Consider the following 20,957-nt stretch of genomic DNA (forward strand, 5'->3'; position numbering starts at 1 on the left):
CATTCAGTAATATCCCTGCCCTTCCTGTTCCCTTTCTCCACTGAACCCCACCAGCCCATGCTTACTGTTCCCAGCTTCCCCAGGACTCTCTCATTGTCTTTGGACCTCTCTGTCAGCAAGAAGCAGTGCCAGGGCAAGTTGCCCTCTATCTGGAGTCTTCAATTTCTGGGACATGGATTTACTTTCTCTGTGTTTTAGGAGACTCTTTGAAATTGAGTGTCTGTGATATGAACCACAGTACAATCTGGACTTTTGAACAGCTGTTTCCCCTCAGTTCCCCAAGCTGGGGTGCCTTTTACACTGCTTTACTGTGAGAACAGCTCCTCCTGGGCAGTTAACACACAGTCTCCAGCATGAAACTCGCTCCCAGCTACACAGTATTGAGTGCTGCTAGTCAGCCACTCACAAATTACAGTGCACCACAGGAGAACCCCAGAAAATTCTCTGGTCCCAGACTTTCCTCCAGAAATGTGCATCTTGCACTGTCCAGCACACTACTGAGCAACGCCAGCTCATATGGAGTCTGTCATTTCATCAGTGGAAAATGACGTGCACCAGCCTTGTTATCCCAAATGGAGTTTCCAACACACTCTAATCCAAACACACTGGTTAGATAAAATGATAAAACAAGATTGTTAACAACTGAAAAAAAGATTTTAAGTGACTACAGGTAATGAGGCATAAAAGTCAGAATTGTTTACAAAAGGAATGCAAGATAAAACACAAACTAACGTCTAACTTAACAAGGTAAAACGGATTCAAAGCAAATGTTTTTCTCACCATATGCTGAGACAGGCTGACTTTTCTTTCAGCCAGGACTCCCCCTAACCCACCCCTGCCACCCAAGTTCAGTTCTTCAGGAGTTGTCATGAGCAGAGGGAAAGAGGGGAGAGAGAGTCTCAAGCATTTTCCTCCCCTCTTTTTATAATTCAGTCCTTTGTAGTAGAAACAACTTCAGTTCTCAGCTGAGTCATGGTGACAGGCTGTCTGTTGTAGATATGAGCTTCAAGTGGTCCCTGTGATGGAATGTAAATGTCTTCTTCACACCTTCCCCTTGTCGGAGAATGGCTATTTGACCAGCTGTTTGCCTTGCTGTCTCTGAGGAACTGGTCTGTGGGTGTTCTCCAGTATTGTAACTTTTTCAGTAATATCATACAGTAAAACCTCATAACTTTACATACAGTGTTGCTACACATTTTAACAGGAGGATAATAGTCAGTAGATTATGCATTTTCAAATGATACCTCACAAGCCAGACTATGTACAAAATTGGTCATAATTTTCTAGAAGAGTGAACATAGGGGTACAGACTGACACAGTCTCTGCCTGTGTGTGTTCCCAGCAGGTATTTCAGTCCCTCATAAGCAGAGTGTTTGGCATCTTCAAGGACCTGTGGAGCTGGTCCTGGTTTACTAAGTGTGACACTGTATGGAATTGTGAGACACTTTATTATTATTTATTTATTATTTATTATTATTATTTTATTAATATTTTTATTATTAATACCAATATGATAAGATTGCAATGAATCGTGCTAGATATGCCATGTAAGGTGTCAGTGAAAATGTCATGATTTGCCAAGTATGATAATCTTGGTTTTATGTTTGTTTCACCTTTGTATTGTGAGATATAGATATGTAGGGTATATCTGTATTTCCAGACTTGTGCAGTGTTTCTGGGTGACACCCCCAGACAGATTGGCATCAGCACTGCCTAGCCTGTTCGATGGCCCATCCAGGGTCATCAGCTGTACAATGAACCCATGGAAAGGACAAAGGGGATACACCTACTGAGTTAGATGCAGGGGTGCGCCTGTGTACGGAGACCTCCAAGGCTTTTCCATGCCATGTGCTGTGAAGCTTGTGTTTGGGACACAGGACGTACAAGCCACATGGCAAAAGGAATATAAAGGGCAGTTGCATCATCTCCATTTTGTCTTCAATCCCTCTTCCTACCCCTGAGCAACTTTTCTACAAACTGAAGCCTTGAACAAAGGACTGAATGACCCATCCAAGCTGTGGCTGTGTTCCAGATGGACTTTCAAGCCAGAAACTCACCAGTCCTGCTAAGAACCTGATATATAGATTTTGGAATGTATCTGACTGCTTTCCCATTTAACAGCTCCCTTCTTTTTTGTTTCTTTTATAATAAACCTTTAGTTTAGATGCTAAAGGATTGGCCGGCAGCATCGTATTTTGTGTAAAATCCAAACCTATACTGACCTGGTAATGTGGCTGACCCTTTGGGGTCAGAAGAACGTTTTGTCTATTTGCGCAGAGTTTTTAAATAACCTCTCACTGCACTGGACTTAGGTGTTGATTGGGAGTCAGAGAACTGGAATGCAATAAAGGGGGCTGTATGATTTCTGTTTTCAGCTTCTCAATAACCAGTGTGGGTGATCGGAAGCACTCTTTGTGACTGGTCAGTGAGTTTAACTTCAGTGTTAACCACCAGTTTTAGGAGCATCTGCTTTCCCTTTTTTAGCCTGCCCTGACCTTGGCATTTTCAGTGAGGACTGCCCATGGCACACCAGGTCACACTAAGTACTGAAGTTAAATTAATAGAATTTTTTTTTATGACAAAGTCTTATGAAAGCAACTGAACTCCTTTGTTTTCTTTCATCTGAGCAGGGTTTTCAGTATCCAAACCTGATGTGATCTCCCAGGTGGAACAAGGGGAAGAGTCATGGGTCCCAGACCTCCAGGGTTCAGAGGAAAGAGAGATCCTGAGAGGAAACATTAAACCAACTCAGAATCTGTAAGTGCCTGAAGGAAACATCTGGGGCACCCTACAAAGCCCTTGGGAGGTCTCTCAGTTCATTATGGTCCCTAGTGTTAGGATATAGATATTCAGGCCTGTCTGCAAAGGCCTGTACTTTAAGAATTTAGGTGTATTCGTATCACTTGGCTAGTTAGAGGTATAAAAGAAAGAATCAGAATCATTGTCTGCCACTGTAAGGTCCTTCTCTTACTGTGACAGTCTGAGGCCCTGTTCTTAGGCTAAGGCCTTTGGCTAAGCGACAGAGGCAGCCATAACCTGGGAAGCGACCGGTCACATCCTCCCATTCCAAACTAGTCACATTGAAAGAAGGTGCTTTGGGCTGTTAGGAATACAATCCTGTCCTGATAGTGCCTATCACCTCCAGAGAAAGGGAAGTGCCTAGAAGATGTAAAAGGAAATTGAGGTTGATAGTTTTCTGTCTGGTAAGAACTCACTTATCAATAGACACAGCTGGGAAACTCTTATGTCTTTATAGATGTAGTTGTGAAATCCTCACTTCTGTATTGTTTTGTCATTATAGTTCCCACTTTGCTATTGTTTATTGGCATGGTCTCTGTCTGGTTCTGTGATTGTTTCTGTCTGCTGTATAATTAATTTTGCTGGGCGTAAACTAATTAAGGTGGTGGGATATAATTGGTTAGCTAATCATGTTACAATATGTTAGGATTGGTTAGTTAAATTTCAGTAGAATGATTGGTTAAGGTATAGCTAAGAATATTACTATATAAATTAGGGGCAAACAGGAAGTAAGTTGGGATTCGAAAATAAGGAAAAAGGAACTTGTATTTAAGCTTGCTGGAAGTTCACCCCAATAAACATCGAATTGTTTGCACCTTCGGACTTCGGGTATTGTTGCTCTCTGTTCATGCGAGAAGGACCAAGGAAGTGGGAGAGTGAAGGAATAAGCTCTCTAACACCTAGCAGGGGTCGTATCCTCAGGGTAAATATAGCTCATGGCTTCCTGTAGATCCTGGCAGACACCAGACAGTATCTTCCTTCCTTCCCCCTGCAAATTTGGATGGGATGTGAAAGCCAAATTGATCCCCTCCTCTCTCCTATTTGTGTTATGCTTATAAGAAGCACAAAGGATCTTTTTTCAGGGGAAAAGGCAAAATGCCGCATTTATTGAAGCTACATCAATTAGCATATGCATTCATTCACACCACACACATACGCTGTCCCGCTAGTCGATGTTATAGTTACCAGTCCAGAGTCCGGATCAGTCTAATGGCCCGCTAGGTTGATCACAGGTAGGAGATCTGTTGGTCATGACATGATGCTCTGAGGAAGTCTTGACAGGACGAACCCAAAGTTTCATGGCAAGGCACCCTGTTTATATAGTGATTTTGCTTCACTGGGACCAATGAGTTTTGCACCAGCATGCTGTAATCAATTATTGTATGAGGAGTGCTTGTTTTCTTAAATTGTCCACCTCATCCTTTATCTTTTTCTTTCATCAAGTTCCTCAGGGAGTTATCCCATACTGGTTTTGGTCACAGCTGTCTTGTCCCCATTGATAGGTGCCTGTCTCATCTTTAGAGTGTCTCATCATCAATCTGCCCTCCTCTGACATTTCAATAGGGGCGTGTTGCGGCCTCCTGGTGCCCTTACGTCTGTCTCCAGTTCCTCCTTCGTACATCTGGTTCAGCGATGGCCTTCACGCTTACCTCTTAACACATATATTCCTCATTCACACACAAAATAGAATTAATTTACACACAACACTTTAAACAGGAATATCAAATTGCAATGCAAAAGAAAACAATCATGGCATTCTTTTACTTATTTTAAAATGCTAAACCTACAACAAATTGGTGACCCTCAAATGTCTGTTATTGCCTAGAAATCAGTTCAGACACAGATTCTGGGTGATGTATCTCTACCCACTGTCCCATTAGGCCGTTCCTTTCTGTTATTCAAAAAGGGTGGCTGGCAGGATATAATCAAATCATACACCAATACATTTAATACATGCTACATTCTTATTCTTTATCCTTCTTTCTAAATTATATAAAATACAAACATAAAATCCTACTACTACATTTGAGGGAAGAGTTTGGGGGAGTTGAGGTCCTGATTTTTATTTGACCTCTCTCCAGCACTTGTTTTGGTTTGGCTTTCCCCTTTCCATTCCTGATTGAGGTTTCTGTCTCTATCACAGGAGGTGATGCAATGGCATGTGAGAAAGAAGAGCAGAATTCTCAGCAGGAAAATGTTGAGCAAATGGATAAACACAGAGCATTATTGTAAAGATCGAAAAGCAATGTGTCCAGGAGTCATGAGCAGGGACAATCCTGTGAGATTCAGCACAGACCAGAGAGAGAGCAGGGAAACCAGCCAGGGGAGAAAGTGAGTAAATTTATTTCCTGTCGGGGAACTCAGAAGGACATCAAGGAAACCACAGCAGAGCAAAATCCTCAGGGGAAAGAGAAAAAATACATGCACTGAGTGTGGGGAAAATGCACGTGACTACTGAGCCTATATAAAGCATCAGAGAATCCACACAGGTGAGAGACTCTGTGAATACACCGAGTGTGGGAAAAACTTCACTAAGAGTTCAGCCCTTTCTGAACATCAGAGAATCCACACAGGGGAGAGGCCCTATGAATGCAGTGAGTGTGGGAAAACCTTAAATCACAGCTCGCACCTTATTAGGCATCAGAGAATCCATACAGGAGAGAGGCCCTATGAATGCAGTGTGTGTGGGAAAAACTTGACTCGCAGATCAGGTCGTCTTCAAGATCAGAGAATCCATACAGGGGAGAGGCCCTATAAATGCAATGAGTGTAGGAAAAGCTTCACTAGCAGATGAGCCCTTTCTGAACATCAGAGACTCCACACAGGGGAGAGGCCCTGTCATAAATATAAAGGGAAGGGTAATCACCTTTCTGTATACAGTGCTATAAAATCCCTTCTGGCCAGAGGCAAAGTCCTTTTACCTGTAAAGGGTTGAGAAGCTCAGGTAACCTGACTGCCACCTGACCCAAAATGACCAATGAGGGAACAGGATACTCTCAGATCTGGAGTGGGGGTGTCATAAATATAAAGGGAAGGGTAAACCCCTTTAAAATCCCTCCTGGCCAGAGAAAAAATCCTCTCACCTGTAAAGGGTTAAGAAGCTAAAGGTAACCTCGCTGACACCTGACCAAAATGACCAATGAGGAGACAAGATACTTTCAAAAGCTGGGAGGAGGGAGAAAAACAAAGGGTCTGTGTCTGTCTGTGTGATGCTTTTGCCGGAGACAGAACAGGAATGGAGTCTTAGAACTTAGTAAGTAATCTAGCTAGGTATGTGTTAGATTATGATTTCTTTAAATGGCTGAGAAAATAGCTGTGCTGAATAGAATGAATATTCCTGTCTATGTGTCTTTTTTGCAACTTAAGGTTTTGCTTAGAGGGATTCTCTATGTTTTGAATCTAATTACCCTGTAAGGTATTTACCATCCTGATTTTACAGGGATGATTCTTTTTTACTTCTATTAAAAGTCTTCTTGTAAGGAAACTTAATGTTTTTTCATTGTTCTAAGATCCAAGGGTTTGGGTCTGTGGTCACCTCTGCAAATTGGTGAGGATTTTTACCAAACCTTCCCCAGGACGTGGGGTGCCAGGGTTGGGAGGATTTTGGGGGGAAAGACATTTCCAAACTCCGTTTTTTCAGGAACCCAGATAAAGTTTGGTGGTGGCAGTGGAAGTCCAAGGGTAAAATAGTTTGTACCTTGGGGAAGTTTTAACCTAAGCTGGTAAAACTAAGCTTAGGAGGTTTTCATGCAGGTCCCCATATCTGTACCCTAGAGTTCAGAGTGGGGAAGGAATCTTGACAGGGGGAAAAAGGATTTTGTCTGTCTGTGTGATACCTTTGCCGGGAACAGATCAAGGATGCAAGCCCTTGAACTCCTGTAAAGTTAGTAAGTAATCTAGCTAGAAAATGAATTAGGTTTTCTTTGTTTTGGCTTGTAAAATTCGCTGTGCTGGAGTAAATATGTATTCCTGTTTTTGTGTCTTTTTGTAACTTAAGGTTTTGCCCAGAGGGATTCTCTGTGTTTTAAATCTGACTGCCTGTAAGATTATCTTCCATTCTGATCTTACAGAGTTGTTCTCTTATCTTTTTTTGTTCTTCTAATAAAGTTCTGATTTTTAAGAATCTGACTGGGTTTTTGGGGGTCTTAAAAATCCAAGGCTGGTCTGTGCTCATCCTGTTTATTCTCAAGTTTCCCCAGGACAGGGGGTATAAGGGCTTGGGAGGATATTTTGGGGAAATAGGAACTCCAAGTGGTCCTTTCTGTCATTGTTTATTAAATCACTTGGTGGTGGCAGCGTTTTACCTAATCCAAGGGCAAAGACTTTGTGCCTTGGGGAAGTTTTACCCTAAACTGATAGAAATAAGCTTAGGAGGTCTTTCATGCAGGTCCCCACATCTGTACCCTACAGTTCAGAGTGGGGAGAGAACCCTAACAGGCCCTATGAATGCAGTGAGTGTGGGAAAAACTTCACTCACAGATCAGGCCTTTCTGAACATCAGAGAATCCACACAGGAGAGAGGCCCTTTGAACGCCGTGAGTGTGGAAAATGCTTCACTAACACCTCAGCCCTTTCTAAACATCAGAGAATCCACACAGGAGAGAGGCCCTTTGAATGCAGTGAGTGTGGGAAAACCTTCATTAAAAGCTTACACCTTATTAAGCATCAGAAAATCCACACAGGGAGGGGCCCTATGAATGACGTGAGTGTGGGAATACCTTCTCTTGGCACTCAGCCCAGGTTAGCCATCGGAGAATCTGCAAGGGAGATCAAGACCATAAAAACCTCTAGGGCTATCAATACTTTACTTTTTCTGATTCCCACATAGTAACTTTTAAAGCTGCTTGAACTGTTTGCAGCACCATTATCCCTTAGCTTGTCTGGATGAGTGGCCCATTTTTGCCTTTTGAAGTTTGCCCTTTTTTGAGGTGGACCCATTTGTCCTTTCTATCAACTCCATTGTCTCATGAGTAATTTGAGTATGCCCTTCCTATCAGGAGCCAGGGAGCATCACATTTATACCATTCCTCCTATTGCAAAGTTATTGTTTGTCACCAATGATACAGATTGTATCATTGCCAGTTGTTCTCACGTTGCTCTGGGTTATGCTGAAGAGCAGTTATATTGGGAACTTTTCAAGTTATATTTAAATGAAGAGGAGCAGGGGCAAGAAAACAAATTTCTTTTCAGCCTCTGCCACTGGAAGGAGGTGGGGTGACTCAGAGATTCCCTCCTTCCCCATCACTGCAGAACTGTTACCTTTTGTCTGAGCCATGCAGAGTTTATCTTCACCACATTTCCACTTCCACTTCTCAAAGTGTCATGTGATGAAGCGTTCTCAGTTGTCTGTGCTTGGAGATGCTTTGACTTCTTTAACCCTATACCAGAGTTGCTATCATTGGAGATGAAAGTGTCAAAGACCTGGAAGGGGAATTAAAATGGATCCCAAACACAGTGTGATCATTTGGAGTTTAAATCCCAGGTTCCATCTATTGGTAAAGCCACTTCTGGCAAGGGGTGGCTGTTTTGTCCCCCATTAGGGGGATGCTAGGATACTAAAAATTTTGTAAATAGCATAACTGACTATTGAGACAGTGCTGAGTGAAGCTGTATAACGATGCTGATTCTGGCGGGACCAATCTGAGAGTGCCAATTCAGGACAAATTGCTTAAAGCAGGGCAGTTACAGCCCAAGGCTGGGGTTTCTATGCACACCAAAGCAAACCAAACCAGCCAGCCAGAAAAGACTTTGGTTTTACCCCACTGGCGAACCACAAAGTCACACAAGCAATTCCCTTAGACACTCCAGTTTCTCAGTATCACCACTAGTGATTGGTTATGAAAACCAATACCCCAGTAAAAGAAAAAAGGTTCTTTCAATCCCAAAGGACCAAGTCCCAGACCCAGGTCAATATACAAATCAGATCTTAACCACAAATCGCGCTGTTGCCAATCCTTTAGAATCTAAAATCTAAAGGTTTATTCGTAAAAGGAAAAAGATACAGATGAGAGCTAGAATTGGTTAAATGGAATCAATGACATACAGTAACGGCAAAGTTCTTGGTTCAGGCTTGTAGCAGTGATGGCATAAACTGCAGGTTCAAATCAAGTCTCTGGAGAACATCCCCAGCTGGGATGGGTCTTTCAGTCCTTCGTTCAAAGCTTCACTGCAGCAAAGTCCCTCCAGAGGTAAGAAGCAGGATTGAAGACAAGATGATGGAGCTGCAGCAGCTTTTTATATTCTCTTGCCATGTGGTCTTTCTTTCTTTGTCCCAAAGACAAGCTGCCCATCCCATGGTCTGGAAACACCTCAGGGTTCTGTCCATGGCCAGGTCCCTGCACACCTTGCTGAGTTGCAAGGCTTGTCTGCCTTCTCTCAATGGGTCAATTGTATCGCTGATGGTCCTTAATGGGCCATCAAGCAGGCGAAGCAGAGCTGACACCAACTTGTCTGAGGTGTCACCCAGAAGCATAGCACAAATTTGAACTACAGACAGTATAGAGCCAACACTTATAACTTTAAATACAAAAATGATACATGCATATAGACAGAATAATCATACCCAGCAAACCATAACCTTGTCTTAGACACCTTATCTACAAGCTGGTTTGAATGTTTCAGAGGAGAATGTGATGGGAGAATCTCTTGTCCTGATTCTGAATAATCAGATGTAACCTGCTCTGAAATTTCACTTGACACTTTCATTGTGATAAGAACAGGAGTACTTGTGGCACCTTAGAGACTAACAGATTTATTAGATCATAAGCTTTCGTGAGCTGCAGCTCACTTCATGCATCGGAAGTGAGCTGTAGCTCACAAAAGCTTATGCTCTAATAAATTTCTTAGTCTGTAAGGTGCCACAAGTACTCCTGTTGTTTTTGCAGATACAGACTAACACGGCTGCTACTCTGAAACCTTTCATTGTCATGTATTCTATCTCTCTGTGATGTGGGTTTCTATCTTTCCTGAAGGCTGTTTGGTCACCCAGTTGGATATTAGTTCTGTTTGATAGGATGTAACTCAGATTTATTGGAGAATTTAAGACAAATGACCATTTGCTAAAGTCATGATTTCTCACTTCAGCCTTGCTTTTTCCCCCATCCCTCCATGATGACATGGAAACAGTTCAAGTGCAGTTCTGTCAACAGGAGAGAACTCTCCAATTTACTGGACATGCTAACAAAGAAACAGCCGTGATTTAAAATCTCCACTCGGAAATGGTGAACAACAGCAGAACCCGAACTAACTGGAGGAAGTGCATATGGTCACAGTCTAGTTCAACTGTTTAAGGCAATGTTGTCTCAGATGATCTGGGGAGAGAATTCCACGGTAAGTGATTTTGAAGTAGGCAAAATGCCCAATGTATTTGGTTCCCAAAGCATGTGTAACCCAGGTCCTACAGAAGAGCTCTCTTAGCTAATCCTATGATATGGGAGATGCTGCCCTTCACAATTCAGATGTTGAGGAAATAGAAGTGGAGGTTTTGTTGAATTTATCCTTTGTAGGTGCTAAAAATGTGTATAAAATGAATCAATGTTGGAAATCTAATAGCTGCAGAAAAATAGCTATTTTTGAATAGAAACTCCAGCTCCGGTAACTAACAGAGATTCTGATCCATTCTTGTATCCAGACCCTGTGCCACCAAATTAAAGAAAAACTGGGCATGTTTTTGGAAGTCATTCCTCACTGACACTGCTGAGATTTTGAATGGTTTTATAAAGGATTCTACTTCAGAGAAGTGTAAATTTACCCTAACCAAGGCTAAGGGTTTGGAAAGAACTGGAGTTGAAAGAGTCTACACTCAGTTCTTGGTTTCCACCCCAGTAAAGGAAGTGATGGTGACCAATGACGCAAGGAAAATTGTTTGTACCACTCCACTTACTAGTTCAGTGACACTGATTACAGTTCCAAAGGATGCCAGGGTTAGATTGAGAACAATCATCCTTCACCGTTTGGGATCCAAGGGGAAGGAATGTCCTATGAAGCACTCTCTCTTTGAATCCAAACTGGCTGCCTGATTGGGTAACAAGGACTTTCAGGCTGTAGAAATGATGGTAACCAATGAGGCAGTGAATGTGTCAGGCTCCAATTTCAGACTTCCAGATACACACATTTTCAGTCCTGATTCTCTGGGTTTGTGTCTGACGCGATGGCTACACAATAAAGCTGATGTTGGCGCAGCTGCACCAGTGTAGCTGTGCTGGTGTAGCACTGTTATTATAGATGCTCTCTGCCAAGGAGAGAGATCTCTCCCGTCGGACTTTATTAGTCCAGCCCCCGCAAGCGGCGGTGGCTACGTTGGCTGGAGGAGCTCTCCCGCTGATGTAGTGCTATCTTCGCAGGGGGCTAGGGCTGTGTAACTACATTGCTCAGCGGTGTGGATTTTTCACACCCCTGAGCAATATAGTTACACTGATCGATGTCTTTCGTGTGAACCAGATAGTTTTCTCTTGTGTTTTATGCTTTTACATCACTTCTCCTCTACCTCCTCCTGCTTGAAAGATTAAAAAGTGAAAAAGAGAGGTATTTTTCCTCCTGATGCAAACATTCCCACCTAGGAGACCCCTTCCACCAACGCACATGGCAGAAGAACCAGAGATATATGAACTCACAGAAGTGGTTGGGACCAACATTGGGCCAAACCACAACTTGAGCCAAGTTCCGTTGTTGGCAATGGGGGTTAAAAGAAAACTAACATATATGACAAGAATTTGTGATCTTTGAATATGTTAGTGTTACCAGTGAAAACGAAATTATAGGTGAAGTTATTGGTTAAAGAGTAGGAGACTCATTGTGTGATAATCTGAATTATTTTGGAAAACTGAAAGTTGTCTTGTTTTTTGTTTTGGTAGTTGTACAGGAAATGATGGCTAATCTTGAAAAGTTCATTTGATTTAATTTACCCCCTGTAGTGTAAGGAGTTCTGGTAGAAAACCTGACTCCAAAGGTTGGGGTGAGAGAATGTGTGTGAAAAAGAGTGTATAAGAGAATATTGGTCTAGTGAAAACGACTTGTGGAGACAAGTTGTATAACTTTTTACCCACTTAGACTGTAAGGGTCACTGATTTCCCCACTTCTCTAATTTGCAAAGGAGAGGCATGACATCTGTCATAGGATGTGTCCAGCAGGTAGGAAAGCTGCAATCGTCAACCATCCATATCAAGGAAAAGGCTGAAGTCCATTGCCTTTCATATCAAAAAGCCATCTAAAGGCTGGTCTATGCTGAAAAGCTATGTTGACATGGCCACATCTCTCGGTGTAGACAGTGTTAGGTTGTCAGAAGAATACTTCCAGTGTTTGAAGTGTAGACATAGCCTTAGACAGATTGATCCCCTATGGGAAGCAAGTCATGACATCAATTCCGATCTTGACCTTTCTTCCTGTATGTGAGAAAGCTACTAGCATGGAGGCTGAGCCAGCTGTCCGATCGCCTGGTTCCTCAACTGTAGCTACAGCTCTTAGTAACCATCCACCCAAAGACTGAGAGAAATGGAGAGTTCCAACCATTGTCATTTTAGTATCTTATTGTTCCTTTCCCTCTTTTTTGTGCTGGCCTTTCTATTATATCAGGGTGTGACTATATAGCTCAGTGCATGTGCGACAAAAACTCTTCGGTGTCAATTAGCAAAGGGGTCACTGCTGTTAACAAGCAACTCTTGTCTCAGGCCTGAGAAACTTGCCACACCTAATACACTGATTTTATGGTATTTATCCAGGAATCATAGAATATCAGGGTTGGAAGGGACCTCAGGAGGTCATCTAGTCCAACCCCCTGCTCAAAGCAGGACCAATCCCCAACTAAATCATCCCAGCCAGGGCTTTGTCAAGCCTGACCTTAAAAACTTCTAAGGAAGGAGATTCTACCACCTCCCTAGGTAACGCATTCCAGTGTTTCACCACCCTCCTAGTGAAAAAGTTTTTCCTAATATCCAATCTAAACCTCCCCCACTGCAACTTGAGACCATTACTCCTTGTCCTGTCCTCTTCTACCACTGAGAATAGTCTAGAACCATCCTCTCTGGAACCACCTCTCAGGTAGTTGAAAGCAGCTATCAAATCCCCCCTCATTCTTCTCTTCTGCAGACTAAACAATCCCAGTTCCCTCAGCCTCTCCTCATAAGACATGTGTTCCAGACCCCTAATCATTTTTGTTGCCCTTCGCTGGACTCTCTCCAATTTATCCACATCCTTCTTGTAGTGTGGGGCCCAAAACTGGACACAGTACTCCAAATGAGGCCTCACCAATGTCGAATAGAGGGGAACGATCACATCCCTCGATCTGCTGGCTATGCCCCTACTTATACATCCCAAAATGCCATTGGCCTTCTTGGCAACAAGGGCACACTGCTGACTCATATCCAGCTTCTCGTCCACTGTCACCCCTAGGTCCTTTTCCGCAGAACTGCTGCCTAGCCATTCGGTCCCTAGTCTGTAACGGTGCATTGGGTTCTTCCGTCCTAAGTGCAGGACCCTGCACTTATCCTTGTTGAACCTCCTCAGATTTCTTTTGGCCCAATCCTCCAATTTGTCTAGGTCCCTCTGTATCCTATCCCTGCCCTCGAGCATATCTACTACTCCCCTCCTGTAGCATAGCAGTGAGACCTCTACTGAAAGCTTGTAAATTATTGATATTTCCAATCACTGTGAGAGGTGTGTTCGAGTCTTACTGAAGGACTACTTTAAGTACATAGAAAATGATACCCATATGGTATTGTCATGAAAATGAGTTGCTCCAATCATAGGTCTTGGTGGGGACGACCCATTCCAGTGGGAGGGAATTGTCACTCCTCCCTTGCTAACTAGTTATGCGATGTATTGTTCCATTGTCAACCTTTGCACCAGCCCAGAAAAGGCAGCAGAAAACTATCAAACTATAGACATCGAAACCCTGTGGAAGTGAAAAAGACAATATGACAATGAGGAGATCATCCTTTCTGTGAATAAAGACAAAAGACTGATTCAGTTTATAACAGGGTGGAGAAAAACACTCTGGGTCCATTCATGAAGGAGATCCCTAACAACCAGTCATGCTTCATGAAAGGCAGGGCCCTGGCTCCTAGGGACTAGCAATCACTGCAATAGACCGAAATGTGAGGTGAGAATCTACTTAGATAGGGAAATGTAAGTATTAAAAAGTGTAGGTTGCATTTTGTGATTTTGTTTTGTTGGTAATGGTTGGTTTCCATCACTCACGTTTGTTTCTGTTTAAATCTCTAGCCCTTGTTAAATAAATTTCCATTTCTTTGATAACTGTACTCAAGTGCTGTGTGTGACATAGGTGCCAACTTTCCCCGGCGCCCTGGCCCCGCCTCGACTCCACCCTTTCCCCAGCCCTGCCCCGCCCCCATTCCAACCCCTTCCCCAAATCCCCGCCCCGCCTCTTCCCTGAGTGCGCCGTGTTCCCGATCCTCCCCCTCCCTCCCAGGGCTTGCTGTGCAAAACAGCTGTTTCACGGCGCAAGCACTGGGAGCTAGGGGGAAAAAGCGGGCACGTGGCACACTCAGGGGAGGAGGCGGAGCAGAGGTGGAGGTTAGCTGGGGTGGGAGGGTGGGGCAGGGAGCTGCTGGTGGGTGCAGAGCACCCACAAATTTTTCCCCGTGGGTGCTCCAGCCCCGGAGCACCCAGGGAGTCGGCACCTATGGTTGTGTTTTCTGTGGAAAGGGGCTTCTAGGAACTGGTATTTCCAGCTGCATTAAAGAATCATAAAGGAGAAGGAAGAGTTAATGTCTTAGAAAAGTCTGTGTGTGTTAGATGGGTGGGAGAGTGTCCAGAAGACAGTTTGCTCCAGTTTCTTTTCTCTGGGATTTCCTGTAGAAAAGTTGAAGCAGGGAGCAAAACCACCTGCCCTCTCTGAGGCTTGAACTCAGGACCTTCAGATTATGAGACTGATATACTGCCAATTTCACTAAGAAGGCTGTGAAAGGCTTTTGGCTAAGTGCAAGTAGGATGCTGCTACAGCAGTGACTGGGGCAGGAAAGGCGCCGGGGTGTGCTGGAAGAAGCAGGGAGATCTGGTGCCCAGAGACCTGTCCTGGCAGCTTTCTCAGCACAAACAAATCAACTCGGTCTGCCACTTAATCCACCTGGGACTAAGAGCAGTACTAGGGGGCTTTCTCCTTGCCACTTCTGCTGGCATGGGCACACATCTCGGAGGCCTTTCTAGAAGAGAATTGGGAACTGAGTTCGGAAAACCAGTTTCAAAATAGGAAGCTCAGGTTTAGATTCATTTATTAACACTATTAAATAATCCTTCCATCCTAGTATCACAATCAATATAAGTGCTTCAGCCTTATGGTTTTCCAGAGGGAAAACTTAACTTCTCTCCAAAGGGAGTTGAGAGAAAACACTTTTCAGAGTCCAGGAGAGACAAGGCAGCTGAGGGTCAGAGCCTGTAGTGGACCAGCTTCTGTTGGTGAAGGCGAGCTTTGGAGCTAACCCAGAACTCTTCTTCAGACCCAAAGTTTGTCTCTTCCACAAACAGAAGTTAGAACATAAGAACGGCCATACTAGGTCACAGCAAGGGTCCGTCTAGCCCACTATCCTGTCTTCTGACAGTGGCCAATGCCAGGTGCCCCAAAGGGAATGAACAGAACAGATAATCATCAAGTGATCCATCCCCTGTCGCCCATTCCCAGCTTCTGGCAAAGAGAGGATAGGGACACCATCCCTACCTATGCTGGTTAATAGCCATTCATGGACCTGTCCTCCATGAACTTATCTAGTCCAGTTTTGAACCCTGTTCTAGTCTTGGCCTTTACAACATCCTCCGGCAAAGAGTTCCACAGGTTGACTGTGCATTGTGTGAAGAAATACTTCCTTTTGTTCTTTTCAAACCTGCAACCTACTCATTTCATTTGGTGACCCCTAGTTTTTGTGTTATGAGAAGGCGTAAATAACACTCCTAACCTTGGTCCTTTAAAAGTATTATGTGACCCCCCCACTCCTTGTGTCTCATGTCCTGGGGCCAACATGGATACACCAACACTGCAAACAGCAAGGTTCAAAGTCAATGCACATGGAAGAAGCATCTTGCGTTTCATTCCTTATGTCCTGGGCCCATCCTGTGGCCATTTCCTTTTCCTCCTTTCTGTCCTTTGGTGTTTTGCACAAAAACATTATTTCCATGCTGCCTTCCTAGCAATTGACCTGGGGTAAATTTCCAGCCAACACAATAATGCCTTTTCTCTTTTGTTGGTTCCTTGTCTGGAAGTGGTTTAATTTCAGTCACATTGTGGTATAATCACATTATCAATAGAATGAGACAATAAATGTCTCAAAGCCCAGCTGGTCATACAGGATGGAGGCATACAAGGGGCTGGAATGTGTCATCTGAGAAAGACAGAACACTTGGAAATTTCCGTCTCCCATCCCCTTGCCTTCACTGTTATGATACCAGCTGTGTGCGATGTTTTATGATGTTCCTGCATGATGGCGAAATAAAGTTTTGAGTCAGTTTTTGCTTCTGCAGATTTCTTTGCTGTTACAATTATAATGACATGAACAAAAGGGAGGCAAAAAAAAAAACCAACCCCACCCAAATTGCAATACAGTTAGGGAAAGAGAAGATCACGGGTAAGCCAAAGATTTCAAAATAAAAATTAATACTAAAAAGGGGGCGGGGGGAGAGAGATCAGGTATGTGGAGATCCCCTTGATATTTCAATTCACGTTGCTAGAATCAAAGTTCAGACTTGACACTGTGGAAAACCTACAACTACCCGTCTCTCTGAACACCTGTGATGAGCAAGCTCGAGTTGGGACACTTGTTCTGCTTCAATCATGTATTGTCTCTCTGTGTTCTCTGTCTCTTTCTTCTCCCCCCATTTCTCTTCTCCAATGTCTCGGCCTTTCTCCTCTTGCTTCCTCCCCCTGCCCTTTCCCAGGAACTCACACTCTACAGCATTTAGGAAAAGCCAGAGCTTCCATGTTCTGCACATGATCCTGTGTCAGAGGACGTATGACCCCAGTCAGAACCAGTCACCAGAACAATATGACCCTTCATGGGAGACTTCTCTGACAACTCCGCAATTTACACCCCTCCTCCCTCACAAAAGGGGGTGGGGCACAGCTCTGACTTAGAGGCCCCACAGGAGAAATTTCAGCCCAAAGACAAATTTGTGTGAAATGCTGAGAAGTGAAGAGCTCCCTTCCCCGCACACCCCAGAACTCTAGTGTCACCCCCATGGCAGCAGCACAGGGAACCCAGTGGGATGGGGTTACAGAACACAAGGGAGGAGGCAGCAGGGGAGAGAGGTGATGGGGAGTCTCTCTTTTTCCTTCTCTCTTCACTTTCTGTTTTTCTCTTCTCTTCCAGGAACTGCAGCCACAGCAGGGATGGGTTTGAGCTTGCGGAAGTGACGGATTCTGTGACTTACTGTGACCTCTGTGATTTCTGCAGTGGCAAGCTGGCCCCGGAGACCGCACAAGCAGCGGCCAATGCAGCTGGCCCTGGGGACCGCTTGAGCAGCGGTTCTGAGGGCGGTGGGAGCAGCCTCAGCTCAGTGGCTCCCGGCAGCACTCCTGGGGTGGCTGGAGAAGCAGCTGGCCCCCTGGGGCTCCCCACCAGCAGCAGCTGGAGTGTCAGCAACCCCCTGGGGCTTCTCCCCCTGTAGGTGGTGCCAAGGGCCCTCCGGACTCCCTCCCCCCACAGCTGGTGCCATGGACCCCCAGGGCTCTGCTCCCCAAGATTCAATGAGCGGTATTTATGGTATAAGTCATGGACAGGTCATGGGCAATGATTTTTTGTTTCTTGCCCATGATCTGTCCGTGACATTTATTAAAAATACCCATGATTAAATCATCGCCTTACTCATTATCGATCAAATAAATCAAAAGGCTTCCACCTGTAAGTGGATTTAACCCAGGACCCTCAGAGTCAGCAGCTCTTACACCCCACACTGAGCTCTCTGGTCAGGTGTCCTAGCACTGGAAGCCTCCTGTTTAGATCCTAAAATAGCAGTTTTGTACTGAGGGGCTGAAATTTTGGATTGAATGTTGTAGCTCCTCCGCTATTTTATTGAATTGCCTCAAAACAGCAAGTGAAGAAAGTCTCCCAAGGGCCAGGCTCTCTGCCATGGAACCAGCTGCCACTGCTCTCCGGGAGTCTCTGCGCGCCACACAGCAAAGTACAAACCTGCTCCGAACTGAAGTGAGGTCAGACAGTGACAGTAACGCAAATACTTCAGACTATTAACCCTAGGTCCCTTTCTTTCTTTAACCCAGGACATGCCAGTCAACGGTTAGCCATGGCGTTATCTTCATCTTAAAATACCTCTCAGTACGTTTAACAGAGGAAGTGAAACCCCCTCCCACAAATGGCTCCCTGTTAAGGAGTTGTACCATACCTGCCCCTGGAGACTGGTTTTACACCCTTAGAGCTTTTTCTCTTCAAACCCATCCTTATCCCAATCTATGGGCCAACCTCTGCATTTCAGAGTTCAGAATTTACTCTCATCACCCTAGTATGGCACTTTCCATGTGAATTGGGCAAAGCAAGTGGGGGAAGCTACGTGGCTAAAGAAAACCGATGCTCTGGGTGACGCCTGAACTCATAACATCAGCAGTGTTCCCCCCTCCACTAAAACCAGTTGCATCACCGTAGGTGCTTCTTAGGCAAAGTTGGGAAGTAGGCAGTTACCTGTGTCTTCGGTTAGCACCTCTGGGTGGTAACTAAAAGGCTGATGGTTCAAATCCAATTGACAATGGAGCTTTTTAGCAATGAGAATCCAGAACATTTTAACAGGAAGAAAATCTCCTCTATTCTCATCTAGCCCCTTTTGACTCCTTCTGCCCGTCTTCTTCCTCCCGTCTCAGTGTTTTTCCTTCCCCATTGGGGACATGCAGAGATGAGCTCTGGTCAGTGTGTGTCCCATACAGGGGGAGCGGTCACACTAAAACAGTCAACTCGTGGAACTCTTTGCCAGAGGATGTTGTGAAGGCCAAGACTTTAACAGGGTTCAAAAAAGAACAAGATAAGTGCATGGAGGATAGGTCCATCAATGGCTATTAGCTAGGATGGGCAGGGATGGTGTCCCTAGCTTCTGTTAACCAGATGCTGGGAATGGGAAACAGGGGATAGATCACTTGGTGATTATCTGTTTTGTTCATTCCCTCTGGGGCACCTGGCATTGGTCACTGGGCTAGATGGACCTTTGGTCTGACCCAGTATGGCCGTTCTTATGTTCCTATGTAACATTGATAATGGGTGGGTATGGGGGAGGGTGTCTGCGTGGTTAAGAGGAGAAAGGATGAAGAACTAACAGTGGGGCCCAGAGAGATTCCCCCACAGACTGGAGACATCCCCTGCTGCCCACCATCACCCAGCTGTGGGAAGAACAACTTGGAATTGCTTGGGGAAGACATTTTTAAAAATGCAAGTGTAACATGCTAATTACATTTTAATAAGATCAAAACCTCCTGAAACCAAGTGACACAATCACTGAAATGAGTTTGTCCTGATATTTTACTGGCTGCAGGCACAAAGGAAGAAAAATTACACTTCCGGTTCAGAGTCAATGCACGCACAAGAATCAAAGGGCTTTTTATTCCTTAGGTTCTGCCACCATAAGCTGCTTCCATTTCATTTCAATCCTTTCCCAAGATTTCTCATTGTGCAAAGCAACATTACGCCCTTGTGAGAGACCAGACCAGAGGCTGCGTTCATTTAACCTACCAAAAAACAAACAAGCAGAAACATAGATTAGGACCTATGTACTCTCCAGGTTCCTCCAGCCCAACCTTCTGCTGATGCACCTCAACCCACAGCCATGCAGGGTTTGAAGCTTGCATTGCTTAAATTCCATGACACTGAGGGATTTCAGCTCCCCTTTGTCCAGAGGAAACCTTCACCCCACTCCCAACCAGGTTCTTGTCCATGGGATCACTGTAGGGGTCCGGGTCCCTGTTTGTCTATTCTCTCTATCTAGGACAAGCCAGGGTGCCTCTATATAAATCCCTGGTATGCCCACATCTTGAATACTGCATGCAGATGTGGTCACCCCATCTGAAAAAAGGAATATTGTAATTGGAAAAGGTTCAGAAAAGGGCAACAAAAATTATTAGGGGTATGGAACAGGTTCCATAAGACTGGGACTTTTCAGCTTGGAAAAGAGATGATAGAGGTCTATAAAACAATGACTGGGTTGGAGAAAGTAAATAAGGAAGTGTTGTTTACTCCTCTTGACACAAGAACTAGGGGTCACCAAATGAAAGGAAGAGGCAGCAGGTTTAAAACAAACAAAAGGAAACATTTCTTAACATAACACACAGTGAACCTGGGGCACCTGGGATTGGCCACTGTGAGAAGACAGGATACTGGGCTAGATGGACCTTTGATCTGACCCAGTGTGGCCGTTCTTATGTTGTGTTCTTATGAACTGGGGTGTATGAGAGTACCTCTGTGGACTGCCCTTCTCCTTCCCCTTCTATGCTCTCATGTTTCATTGACTCCAGCCTTTTTTCTATTCATCATCAGCATCATTGTAAACAAGCTGCCCTCGCCTCCTGTCCCCTAAAGAGACAGTGTCCCCTGTCTTGTGTAAATCACTGACCTCTCTCGGCACTGACTGTCCCTCCATGTCCTTGCCCCTCAGTCTGTGCTGATGGGACCCTTCCCTCCAGTCCTGGAGGATTCTCCCTTCTCATCCAGCAGCCCAGTGGGTGGGAATCTTAAAAGCACCCAGCTGATTTAGGAGCAGAAACCCCCGCAGAGCTTCCATGCAATTGGCACTTTGCCCTCACTGCTCAGGATTGAAACTGGTGCAGGGAGACTGGTGGGCCACATCCCAGCTGGGCATGAGCAAGCAGCAGGGTAAAAGGCAAACTTGGAGATGCTGGGGATTGAACCCAGGGCCTCATACATGCAAAGCATGCGCTCTACCACTGAGCTACATCCCCAAACTGACCTTATTTGCTGGTTGTTACATTCAGAGCCTGCCTCTTTCCAATGCATCCCGTGGCTTACAAGCTTCATGGGAAGCCCTTTTCCCCCCGATCATGCTCTTGTGGAGGTTGCTGGTTCATAGGGGTCACTTTGCAGCAGGGCCAGATTCTATATGTAGGGGAGAGAGAGGGCCTGCCCTGGACTTGGGGTGCAGAGATACACTCAGCCCCGTCCCCTGCACTGGGGGTGCTGCAATCCCCTGCTGGAAGGTCATAGTGG

At 44.8% G+C, this 20,957-nt stretch overlaps 2 protein-coding genes and 2 non-coding genes across 7 annotated transcripts in view; 1 reads left to right on the top strand and 3 right to left on the bottom strand.

Annotated features, from left to right (window-relative positions):
- The window catches only part of LOC102943236 (zinc finger protein 883), a 2,438,435-nt gene that overhangs the window by 179,406 nt on the left and 2,238,072 nt on the right, over window positions 1-20,957 (top strand). The window lies entirely within an intron of this gene.
- LOC114020163 (zinc finger protein 501) overlaps window positions 1-20,957 on the bottom strand; it is a 1,907,800-nt gene that overhangs the window by 145,407 nt on the left and 1,741,436 nt on the right. The gene's annotated exons all lie outside the window — the stretch shown is intronic.
- Window positions 14,642-14,714, bottom strand: TRNAM-CAU. Its single transcript has one exon. It is a non-coding gene; the product is annotated as a tRNA-Met (tRNA).
- Window positions 20,621-20,692, bottom strand: TRNAA-UGC. The gene has a single exon. It is a non-coding gene; the product is annotated as a tRNA-Ala (tRNA).

The sequence above is a fragment of the Chelonia mydas genome, chromosome 28 (assembly GCF_015237465.2).
Source record: "Chelonia mydas isolate rCheMyd1 chromosome 28, rCheMyd1.pri.v2, whole genome shotgun sequence".
NCBI lineage: Eukaryota > Metazoa > Chordata > Testudines > Cheloniidae > Chelonia > Chelonia mydas.